Below are 12,935 nucleotides of genomic sequence, written 5' to 3'. Positions count from 1 at the left end.
TGCCCTTCTCTCGTGGCAGGGCGGCCTGGTAGAGAAGGGGCAGAGGGCCTGCGAGGGGACCCCGGCTCCTCTTGGTGGGAGGCGTGCAGGATGGGGAGCCACCTGGCTCTTCCCTTCCGGTGCCTCCGACATGGGCAAAAGGGTGCAGGGTGCATTTCCTCCACGCAGGGTGCATTTCCTCCATGGCGGTGCACCGCGACTGGCTCCGGGTCGGCTGGTAAGGCTTCAGGGTGGCCCTCCGCTCTGGCTGAGGGTGTTACAGCCCCCCTGGCAGCAGCTTTGCCGTGTCTGCGTGGCCGAGGGAGATTCGACCACCTCCGCGCCCTCCCACGGGCACCTGTCCCAGGCCACCCCTCGGGGCACGCCAGGGTGGTTGAAGGGGGGACGGGGCCCTCTGCTCCTGGCGCGACTGTCGACTGGGGCGGACTGTTCTCAGTGCTTCCCGACCTCGTCGCGCCGCTGGGCAGGGTGACCCATGCTGGGCGCCAGGGGTCTGCGGCAATGTCTGGTACCCACCCAACCCCTCTTGAAACATGGACCAAGGAGTCTAACACGTGTGCGAGTCAGAGGGCTGAGCGAAACCCTGTGGTGCAATGAAGGTGAGGGCGATCGCGTGCCGGCTAAGGTGGGATCCCGCCTCGCTTCCAGCGGCGGGCGCACCACCGGCCCGTCTCGCCCGCTCCCTCGGGCTGGTGGAGCATGAGCGTGCGTGATAGGACCCGAAAGATGGTGAACTATGCCTGGGCAGGGTGAAGCCAGAGGAAACTCTGGTTGAGGTCCGTAGCGGTCCTGACGTGCAAATCGTTCATCCGACCTGGGTATAGGGGCGAAAGACTAATCCAACCATCTAGTAGCTGGTTCCCTGTGAAGTTTCCCTCAGGATAGCTGGTGCTCGGAGCCCCCAGTTTTATCTGGTAAAGCGAATTATTAGAGGTCTCGGGGCCGAAACGATCTCAACCTATTCTCAAACTTTAAATGGGTAAGAAGCCCGGCTCGCTGGCGTGAAGTAGGGCATGGAATGCGAGTGCCTAGTGGGCCACTTTTGGTAAGCAGAACTGGCGCTGCGGGATGAACCAAACGCCCGGTTAAGGCGCCCGATGCCGACGCTCATCAGACCCCAGAAAAGGTGTTGGTTGAGATAGACAGCAGGACGGTGGCCATGGAAGTCAGAATCCGCTAAGGAGTGTGTAACAACTCACCTGCCAAATCAACTAGCCCTGAAAATGGATGGCGCGTCGGGCCCATACCCGGCCGTCGCCGGCGCCGAGAGCTGCGGGGGCTAAGCCTCAATGAGTAGGAGGGCGGTGAGCATGAAAGCCGGGCGAGGGCCCGGGTGGAGCCGCCTCAGGTGCAGATCTTGGTGGTAGTAGCAAATATTCAAACGAGAACTTTGAAGGACGAAGTGGAGCAGGGTTCTATGTGAACAGCAGTTGAACATGGGTCAGTCTGTCCTAAGAGATGGGCGAGCGCCGTTCGGAAAGGACAGGCGATGGCCTCCGTTGCCCTCGGCCGATCGAAAGGGAGACGGATTCAGATCCCCAAACCCGGAGTGGCGGAGATGGGCGCCCTCGTGGCATCCAGTGCGGTAACGCAAACAATCCCGGAGAAGCCGGCAGGAGCCCCGGGGAGAGTTCTCTTTTCTTTGTGAAGGGCAGAGCACCCTGGAATGGGTTCGCCCCGAGAGAGCGGCCCGAGCCTTGGAAAGCGACGCGGTTCCGGCGGCGTCCGGTGAGCTCTTGCTGGTCCTTGAAAATTGGAGACTAGATAAGCATGTCCACTCTACCCAATGCTCTCCAGTGACATTGAAGCCTCTGGTGACATGATAAGAAGTGATGGTCTACTCATGGGGTAGATATGGGACACTGAATGTGACTAACGTATATCACTCTATGCAAGCAACTTCTACATATCTCCCACCTATTTGGAACATAGCCTGGGTTCCATGTGAACTGGGAAAAGTCCTATTTATTCCTCCTGTTGGGGAGACTGCGGTCCATACCCCAAGGCCTTTATAATCAAGCCACAGAGGAGGGATTTCACAGCTCTAAAAACATTGGCAGACAGAATACACACAGCGCAGCAATAATAAATGATATATTGTGCAACAAATAGAAAACTACACTACATATCTTTAATGGACTTGTTCAGCAAATATAGCATTTGGAAGTAGGTATTTGACCCCCTTTTCCATGATGTGTTCTCAACAGCAGTTCTGCTTTTCACCCCAGGGTTATACAAATTGCCCTGGATTGTTCCCAGCTTGAGTTACAGAACTCCTACAAGAAGTTGATGAACAGGCATTGTCCTATGTCAATGATATGTATTTGATGGATGATGACCGAACTACACACTTGAAAAGAGTAGATAGCATAATCTTGGGGTTTGCTCACATGGGCTACACATTTAATATTAAGAAGTCAAAAATTGCCCAACTCAATGTCCTGTTTCTGGGATATAAGCTGTCAAGTTAAGGTAAAAGCCTTGTGACACTCCTCTTCAAGACGTGTGTGCTGTTACAATCACCAAACTCACTGAAGAAACTTGGGATTTCTACATTTTGTAGAACACACATTCCTGATTTCGCAGAACTGGTTAAACCACTCTATAACTTAATACATCCAGACTTTTTAGGGACACATGGACAACTGAACAGACACAGATCTTAGGTTCAGTACAAGCTGACATGCCAGCTTCAAAACACTTACACACATGTGAAAATACTACAAACTTGGTGACCCAGATCGTTGCGGTGTTGTCAAGGTATACCTATATTACATTCAATGAGGGTACCACTGTACCAATTGCATATCAATCGCATACACCAATGCCGAGATACGCTTTGTAACAACAGAAAAGATTCTTATGGCGGTACAGACTGTTGTGGTGAAAGAGAGAGCATTGGCTCAAGGGAAACAAATAACTGAGGCTCTCACATAAGCAAGCGTCCCTAACGTTAAAGAATTACATCTAAGATGGTTACAGTGGGCCAATTCTCTCACTGCAACAGCTGTAGATTACAAACACAAGCATTCCTGCAATATATTCATGGGCAGTTTATGCCTAATGAAGTCATGCCTCATGATCAGTATGAGTACATCGCTATATTGAAGGTTCTGTCCAGCCTGCAGTAGAGACAAAGTACCATTCTGCAGCGTATGCAGCCATAAAAGGGAACATGCAGGATGGAGAATTCCACCCTGAGAAGACATGCACACAGTCACTTGGTGATTGCACTGCACAGCTGGCAAAACTGAGGGCTCTTATTCTGGTACTGGAGAATACGAATCTCGAATTCCCCAAACTGATTATGTACAATTTGTATTATTGTCTCAAACACAGCATTTCTTCCCATGAGAGAACATCGTTAATGACACAGACTGACTACAGATGAGTTTGTGATTGGAGAAATTAATGGAGAGGCCACACCTTACCTCATGAACATTTTGCTTTTACAAATACATTGACCTTGGGAAATCTTTCCAATGCGATTTACTACTTGCTCGCTTTCTGTTAGTAAAGAGTTCTAATTCTTGGCTGCCCTGACGAAGTCTATGGTTGACACCAAGAAAGACGAAACACGTGTTGGCTAGGACCAAGTTAAGGAATAAATGAAAAATGAAAAGAAGATTGTCTATTTTGTTCTGATTTAATAAGGACATTTACTTGTACGGATTTAAGCTCAGGATATATTTGTTTTTGTTTAGAAGGTAGGGATCCTTTTTCCTACTGGTTGGTTAATGGTGGATGACCATTACCTTATCCTTTGAGCTATCTCTCTTGGAGTGCTATTTACTATTTTTCAACTCGGCGCAATGTTTACCCAGTCATCCGGTCACTATCATATTGTTTCAAGTATCTACACTATTGGAGCCAAAATGGATTCAGAGATTCAAAATGGTACACCATTAAGCACAAATTGTTTGGGGGGCATGTGGCCAAGCTGAAAGAATGCTTGCCACAGACTCATGTGATTCACACCTTGAGTCATCAGCACTTAGGTATACACATTGCAGGGAATTCAACAGTTGATGAAGCCACAAAAGCAACAGTGCTAAAACTACTGCTGTCTCTGCGATTACTTGTTCAAGTACCTGAGTAGGTAGAGACATCATGATGGCTGTCAACACTGCACACGAAGGCACACATCTGCCGAAAGGCTTTCCTGTGAAGTACTCATAACTCTTAAGTGTGCAAAAACATATCCTTTGGTGATATTTCTGGAGTGGGGGATAGAATAATACCAAATTCAGATAACACTTTTGGTTTGATCATAGCAGCACATTAGGGTGTAGCATCTGCACATGCAGGGGTAGTGGCTATAATTTCACTACTGCAGCAATGCTATTGATGATCAGGTGTTTATAAACTGATTAGGGACCACATCCTTAAATGGGAAATCTGCAAGCAGGTGAATGGTTTAACCGTCACATGGCCACAGGAGACACCTCTTTTAATTTCAGACCGGACTTTAGCTAGTATTTAACCAGCTGATGCTCAAACAGTTTTTAAAGACATGTAAGTCTTCATCTGGACTTATGTAGTTGGCACAGTCCATTTGGACCAGGGGACAGCATTCGCCTCTAAGGCTTACAAAGTCACCATGAGAAAATTGGGTGTGACTGTGTGGTACTCCTCCCTCTACCATACTAAGGGAAACACAGTAGTGAAAAGGTAGAACCGAGACTTAAATCAGGGTTTAACATCAAGGGTACTAGACTCAGGTCGTAGTTGGGTCCATCACCTATATGGGGTCCAAAGAGCTTTGAACAACCTGCCTAGAAACTCCCTGGGTGTATGGACTCCCTATGAGATTCTGTTTGGGATTAAGATGTGGGTACCCGACTTCAACAGTCTGAGCACAGAGGTGGCAGAAACAATATTTGATATAAATTGTACAATTGAACAGTTTCTGGGACGTGCAAAGGACCGTTCAAATAAAACACACTGCCACTAGATCCCCACAATTGGTAAATAGGTCAGAGAGAAAACTGTGGATAAAAAAGAGTTTGGGCCATCTGAAAGAGTGCTTGTGCCTGTCCTGGCTGTTGAAGGTACCAGAACTGTACTTTTAGCGCAAAACAAGAGATTGGTGTCAATAGATCTCATCAACTCTGTCATGTGGCCCGTTCTACACAGTGGGCCATGTGGTATCCTCAATTGTTACTTGTCTCTTCTCACTATTATCCACCACCGGGGTGAGAGGACGGGGGCCACCATCCCTTGCGGGTCAGTAGAGTGACCAGATGGCCCGCTGCTCCCGGGCAGAGCTCCGTCCGGCCGGCCACGGGGTGCGTGAGCCCCCCTTCCTGCAAGCCATCATAGGGTCCGGGCGGTGGGGACGGGGCTCCACCGGGGCCCGGGGAGGCTCTCCCCAGCCTGGCTAGGGTTCGGAATCTGGGACCGGGCCCGGGGCTTGAGCTCTGTCTGGCCAGCCCCGGGGTGCGTGAGCCCCCCGTCCTGCAAGCCATCAGAGGATCCGGGCGCTGGGGACGGGCCTCCACCGGGTCCCGGGAAGGCTCTCCCCGGCCTGGCTAGGGTTCGGAAGGTGGGACCGTGCCCTGGGCTTGAGCTCCGTCCATCTGGCCGGCCCGGGGTACGTGAGCCCCCCCGTCCTGCAAGCCATTAGAGGGTCTGGGCGCTAGGGACGAGGCTCCACTGGGGCCCGGGGAGGCTCTCCCCGGCCTGGCTATGGTTCGGAAGGTGGGACCGGGACCGGGGCTTGAGCTCTGTCCTGCCGGCCTGGGGTGCGAGAGGCCCCCGTCCAGCAAGCCATCAGAGGGTCTGGGCGCTGGGGACAGGGCTCCACCGGGGCCCGGGGAGGCTCTCCCCGGCCTGGATAGAGTTCGGAAGCTTGGACCGGGCCCGGGGAGCAGGTGTGGCTGGCTTCATCCACTACGCTGTCAGAGCGGAGTTTTTTGCCCACCCCTAGTGATGACCTCTCGTCATCTTTTGTCCAATCAAATGAAGGGAATAGACATATTTTCCAACATTTGGGGGAGGTACATACCCTGGAAAATGGTATAACTAAGGTAGGTTTAGTTAGTTAGATTGTTCGACTTGTCACAGACCTGTCACTAACCCAACATAGGCTGATGAAGAATCGTGGAGGCCGCAGAGCTCAGAGGGCTGGTCGAGCACTCTGAATAAAGAATCAGGAGATTACTGAGGGAGAAGACTCTGTCATCTATAAGGGAATGAGAGTAGCTGTAGAGAGGGGTGTGATGCTGGTGTTGCAGTTAGGGGAGGTTACCTGTCCTGTCCTGCACCTGTCCTGACCTGTTAGCACCTGATTAGTCGGGAGCCCAACTTTCTTGTCCCAGCCCTTGGCCAGGGGTTGGTCCTTGCACCAATCTAGGTAAATATAATCTGTGTGGTATGTCCTTCTACTGTTTCCCTTTCTCACCCTTCCCAGGTACCAATGTCTAAAAGTAAATTTTTTAGATGTTTGCTTTAATATTTATTTTCTCACTTGAAAACTCCTTAGTTTCTCTGTTTTGGTACTCGACTCACAAAATATTGCAAAGATAAAGTGTTAATTTTCTACCTAACACCTTTTGATCCATCAGAACTAGGAATTAGAGTATAAGTGACAAGTATTTGGTAAGTAATGGTGTACAGGTATAAATCCTAATAAAGTGAACAAACGTCTGATAGGCAGGTGGAAATTTGATTACTGGTTCAAAGTATGAATGTTTTATGGGCCCAGGTGAGTATGGTGTTCTGGGCTGGTAATCATGTGCCATCAACACAAAAGTTAAAATACTACCAAATAATTTAGCCATGAGACTCAAACAGTTGGTTACAGACCTGGTACACTCTGACCAGTCATGCTTTATACTCAATAGAGGGACTAGGCTAAATCAATTGTATTACACTGAACAAGTATTGGAGACAACGGGGGTCTGTCCTTAGAAGCTAAAGTGGCATTTGACTCTTTCAAGTGGATTTGCATGTTTGGTGTACTCGAAATATTGGGGTTTGGGTAAGTGTTCAGACAGTGGGTAGAACTACTATGGAATACAGTCTCAGACTTTTCATTTAGGGAAGGAGACTAGATAAGCATGTCCACTCAACCCAATGCTCTCCAGTGGCGTTGAAGCCTCTGGTGACATGATAAAAAGTAATGGGGTAGAGATGGGACACTGAATGTGGCTAAAGTATATCACTCTATGCAAGCAACTTCTACATATCTCCCACCTATTTGGAACATAGCCTGGGTAGCATGTGAACTGGGAAAAGTCCTATTTATTCCTCCTGTTGGAGAGACTGTGGTCCATACCCCAAGGCCTTTGTAAACAAGCCACAGAGGAGGGATTTCACAGCTCCAAAAACATTGGCAGACAGAATACACACAGCGCAGCAATAATAAATGATATATTGTGCAACAAATAGAAAACTACACTACATATCTTTAATGGACTTGTTCAGCAAATATAGCATTTGGAAGTAGGTATTTGACCCCCTTTTCCGTGATGTGTTCTCAACAGCAGTTCTGCTTTTCACCCCAGGGGTATGCAAATTGCCCTGGATTGTTCCCAGTTTGAGTTACAGAACTCCTACAAGAAGTTGATGAACAGGCATTGTCCTATGTCAATGATATGTATTTGATGGATGATGACCGAACTACACACTTGAAAAGAGTAGATAGCATAATCTTGGGGTTTGCTCACATGGGCTACACATTTAATATTAAGAAGTCAAAAATTGCCCAACTCAATGTCCTGTTTCTGGGATATAAGCTGTCAAGTTAAGGTAAAAGCCTTGTGACACTCCTCTTCAAGACGTGTGTGCTGTTACAATCACCAAACTCACTGAAGAAACTTGGGATTTCTACATTTTGTAGAACACACATTCCTGATTTCGCAGAACTGGTTAAACCACTCTATAACTTAATACATCCAGACTTTTTAGGGACACATGGACAACTGAACAGACACAGATCTTAGGTTCAGTACAAGCTGACATGCCAGCTTCAAAACACTTACACACATGTGAAAATACTACAAACTTGGTGACCCAGATCGTTGCGGTGTTGTCAAGGTATACCTATATTACATTCAATGAGGGTACCACTGTACCAATTGCATATCAATCGCATACACCAATGCCGAGATACGCTTTGTAACAACAGAAAAGATTCTTATGGCGGTACAGACTGTTGTGGTGAAAGAGAGAGCATTGGCTCAAGGGAAACAAATAACTGAGGCTCTCACATAAGCAAGCGTCCCTAACGTTAAAGAATTACATCTAAGATGGTTACAGTGGGCCAACTCTCTCACTGCAACAGATGTAGATTACACCGACAAGCATTCCTGCAATATATTCATGAGCTGTTTATGCCTAATGAAGTCATGCCTCTTGATCAGTAGGAGTACATCAGCTATATTGAAGGTTCTGTCCAGCCTGCAGTAGAGACAAAGCACCATTCTGCAGCGTATGCAGCCATAAAAGGGAACATGCAGGATGGAGAATTCCACCCTGAGAAGACATGCACACAGTTACTTGGTGATTGGTGATTGCACAGCACATCTGGCAAAACTGAGGGCTCTTATTCTGGCACTGGAGAATACGAATCTTGAATTCCCCAAATTGATTGTGTGCAATTTGTAATATTGTCTCAAACACGGCGGTTTTTCCCATGAGAGAACATCGTTAATGACACAGACTGAATACAGATGAGTTTGTGATTGGAGATATTAATGGAGAGGCCACACCTTACCTCATGAACATTTTGCTTTTACAAATACATTGACCTTGAGAAATCTTTCCATTGCGATTTACTTCTTGCTCGCTTTCTGTTAGTAAAGAGTTCTAATTCTTGGCAGCCCTGACGAAATCTATGGTTTACACCAAGAAAGACGAAACACATGTTGGCTAGGACCAAGTTTTTGAATACTGAAGAGTAAATGAAAAATGAAAAGAAGATTGTCTATTTTGTTCTGATTTAATAAGGACATTTACTTGTATGGATTTAAGCTCAGGATATATTTGTTTTTGTTTAGGAGGTAGAGATCATTTTTCCTACTGGTTGGTTAATGGTGGATGACCATTACCTTATCCTTTGAGTATCTCTCTTGGAGTGCTATTTACTATTTTTCAACTTGGCGCAATTTTTACCCAGTCATCCGGTCACTATCATATTGTCTCAAGTATCTACACTATTGGAGCCAAAATGGATTCAGAGATTCAAAAGGGTACACCATTAAGCAGAAATTGTTTGGGGGGGGCATGTGGCCAAGCTGAAAGAATGCTTTCCACAGACTCATGTGATTCACACTTTGAGTCATCAGCACGTAGGTATACACATTGCAGGGAATTCAATAGTTGATGAAGCCACAAAAGCAACAGTGCTAACTACTGCTGTCTCTGCGATTACTTGTTCAAGTACCTGAGTAGTTAGAGACATCATGATAGCTGTCAACACTGCACACGAAGGCACACATCTACCAAAAGGCTTTCCTGTGAAGTACACATAAATCTTAAGTGTGCAAAACATACCCTTTGGTCATATTTCTGGAGTGGGGGATAGATTAATACCAAATTCAGATAACACTTTTGGTTTGATCATAGCAGCACATTAGGGTGTAGCATCTGCACATGCAGGGGTAGTGGCTATAATTTCACTACTGCAGCAATGCTATTGATGGCCAGGTCGTTATAAACTGATTAGGGACCTCATCCTTAAATGCAACATCTGCCAGCAGGTGAAGGGTTCAACCGTCACATGGCCACAGGAGACACCTCTTTTAATTTCAGACTGGACTTTGGCTAGTATTTAACCAGCTGATGCTCAAACTGTTTTTAAAGACTTGCAAGTCTTCATCTGGACTTATGTAGTTGGCACATTGCATTTGGACCAGGGGACGGCATTCGCCTCTAAGGCTTGTAAAGTCACCATGAGAAAATTGGGTGTGACTGTGTGGTACCCCTCCCTCTACCATACTAAGGGAAACACAGTAGTGAAAAGGTAGAATAATAATAATAATAATAATAATAATAATAATAATAATAATAATAGGGAAGCTTATAAAGCGCCTGGTTACGCGCCCCGGCATGTCCCCGCGCTATAGTGAGATGGCTACAACAGGATCCAAAAGTAGGGGAGACGGACCAGCTACTGGACAAATAAGTGGGTTTTGAGTTTAGACCGGAACCTAGTCTCTGAGGGCTCAAGACGCAGTTCAAGTGGTAATTTGTTCCATTTAATCGCTGCCAGGTACCTAAACGATCTTCCCCCCAAGCGCGCTTTCTTAACCTTGGGAATTTTCACCAGTCCCGAGCCCGCAGGTCTTAAGGCCCGGGACGGTTGATACCGCCCTATCAAGCTCTGCAGCGGTTGTGGCGCCCTACCATTCAGAATGCAATGGCATGTACAGAGTGCCTTATACTCCACTCTTCTCCTTACAGGGAGCCAGTGGAGAGTCTGAAGTGTCCTTTTTGAGGATGCTCTCTTGGGTAGCCTCAAGATCAGGCGTGCCGCAGCATTCTGCAGTACCTGAAGGCGACCAATGCTCTTCTCAGGTGCCCCCAGATACAGCAGATTCCCATAGTCCAATCTCACGGTCACCAATGCATGCACCAGTGTCTTGCGTGCTTCAGTTGGAAGAAGCTCCAGTACTTTCCTCAGAGTTTTCAGGACACCGAAGCAAACACCGACCACACAATTGATTTGGGATCCAAAGGTGAGACCTGCATCGAACCAAACTCCCAGGTTCCTGGCTTCCTGGCAGGGCGTCGGTGCCGTCCCTAGGCAGGATGGCCACCATTCCGACGACCACGCCGACCGGCCTCCCCCACTATGAGCACCTCCGTCTTGCTGCCGTTCAGTTTCAGACAATTGGTGGACATCCAACCAGCAAGATCTTGCATGCATGTTCTGAAATTGTCCGCAGCAAGACAGGGCGCACACGATAGGGAGATGACCGAGACTTAAATCAGGCTTTAACAGCAAGGGTACTAGACTCAGGTCGTAGTTGGGTCCATAACCTATATGGGGTCCAAAGAGCTTTAAACAACCTGCCTAGAAAATCCCTGGGTGTATGGACTCCCTATGAGATTCTGTTTGGGATTAAGATGTGGGTACCTGACTTCAACAGTCTGAGCACAGAGTTGGCAGAAACAATATTTGATATAAATTCTACAATTGAACAGTTTCCGTGACCTGCAAAGGACCGTTCAAATAAAACACACTGCCACTAGATCCCCACAATTGGTAAATAGGTCAGAGAGAAAATTGTGGACAAAAAAAAGTTTGGGCCATCTTAAAGAATGCCTGTACCTGTCCTGGCTGTTGAAGGTACCAGAACTGTACTTTTAGCGCCCCTTGCAGGTTGCAAAAACAAGAGATTTGTGTCAATAGATCTCATCAACTCTGTCATGTGGCCCGTTCTACACAGTGGGCCATGTGGTATCCTCAGTAGTTACTTGTCTCTTCTCACTATTATCCAGCAAGTCTCATTGGAGGTTTGGATCAGCAATGAAGCTTCAACTCCCCAGCTGGGTATAGCAAACAATAAAGTATCTCTTGTACCTGCTCCATCCACAACAACTATACAAACAGCTTGCAAAGAAACACAGATTTCTATTCGGAAACCTGACATGAATGGTGTCTATGTCAACGTACCACAAATCGAGTAAACTCCAAGTCCTGCACAACGTCCAGAGCTGACAAAGGTAGATCAAACAACTTTTTGTTTAAAGAAAATGTACTTTGTGCCTCCATGGCTATACATGTGGACTACAATTTCATTACTTTTCCATGTCCAATCGTTTGCTTTTGTGATAGTCTTTTTCTTTCTTCTAAGTGGGAATTATCTTTTCGTGGTGAACATTTCTGATACTCTAGTTCCTGATAGAATTGTTTGGGATTGGGTATTGTAAGACATATTTGGTCTTACTGAACTTTTGTAAATTCCATATGTGTTTTGGATATCTTTACATGATTTTATCACCCGTAGTATGGTTTCCAATGAATAGAACATTGACACAATGAATGAATTGCTGAAAGGTCTTGGGTATCCCACTGTCTTTAATACAGAAGAATTGTATCAATGCACTTTTAACTAAGATGAAATGTTGTGTTTCAAGTATTATGCTGATCACTTCTTGTATAACATTTGACCCTGTCCTCAGGTAGGTCACCCCCCAGCTGCCACACGGTCCTCCTGTGACGCTATCCCCGCTGTCGCCTTGCCCCTGCCGCTGCCTGGTGCTACGTGAGCCTCCTCTGGTCTCGCCCCTCGTGTGTTTAAACCCTCTGCCTTGAGTTGTTTTCTTCTGTTTGCCCTTTGTGCCCTTTGTACCCCTCTTTGCCTTCTGTGACCCCTTTCCCCTGCATTGCCTCTTTGCCCTTTGTGCCCTTGTGCCCCTTTGCCTTCCGTGCCCCCTTTACCCCATACTGCCCTGTGCCCCCTCCCCGCCCTTCCCCCGGTTTCCCACGGTGCCACTTTCCCACCCCTGCGTCCCTGCGTCCCCGCCCCCGCTGCTCCCATTCGCCACCCCACTCCCGCCTCCCAGCTGATCCTTCCTCCTACCGCCCCTCATATGAAGGCTGCACGGTAGCCACGCAGCGGACGCGCGCAGCGGGGGCGCCGCTGGTGCGCCGAAGATGCACCAAAGGCAAGCCCTTCTGCGCTCGTCTGAGCCTGGACCGCGCCCAGCGCCAGAACCCCTGGACTCCACACCCACTGCAACGCCAGACTGCACTACAACTCCAGCACCCTCCACACACTCAACACCGGACGAGACCGCCCCTGCTACCAGGCCACCCCAAAGCGCACCCAAGGGTCCTTTGCCTGCCGGGACTGCAGATTCACCAGCATCCAGCCCGCCAAACCACTAACCAGAGAACCCAATCACCTCCGCTGCATCCTCCTCAACACCCGCTCCGCTCGCAAACACACCATCGAACTCTGGGACCTCGTAGACTCTACCGC

General features: G+C 47.8%; 1 pseudogene; it reads left to right on the top strand.

The window, feature by feature from the left end:
- The first annotated feature begins 537 nt into the window (after positions 1-537).
- On the top strand, positions 538-1,817 carry LOC147666133 (28S ribosomal RNA; annotated as a pseudogene).
- Positions 1,818-12,935: the final 11,118 nt, after the last annotated feature.

The sequence above is a fragment of the Lissotriton vulgaris genome, unplaced genomic scaffold (assembly GCF_964263255.1).
Source record: "Lissotriton vulgaris unplaced genomic scaffold, aLisVul1.2 SCAFFOLD_3067, whole genome shotgun sequence".
Lineage (NCBI taxonomy): Eukaryota > Metazoa > Chordata > Amphibia > Caudata > Salamandridae > Lissotriton > Lissotriton vulgaris.
Note: the sequence above shows the minus strand (reverse complement) of the source record. Positions and strands in the feature narration are given on the sequence as shown.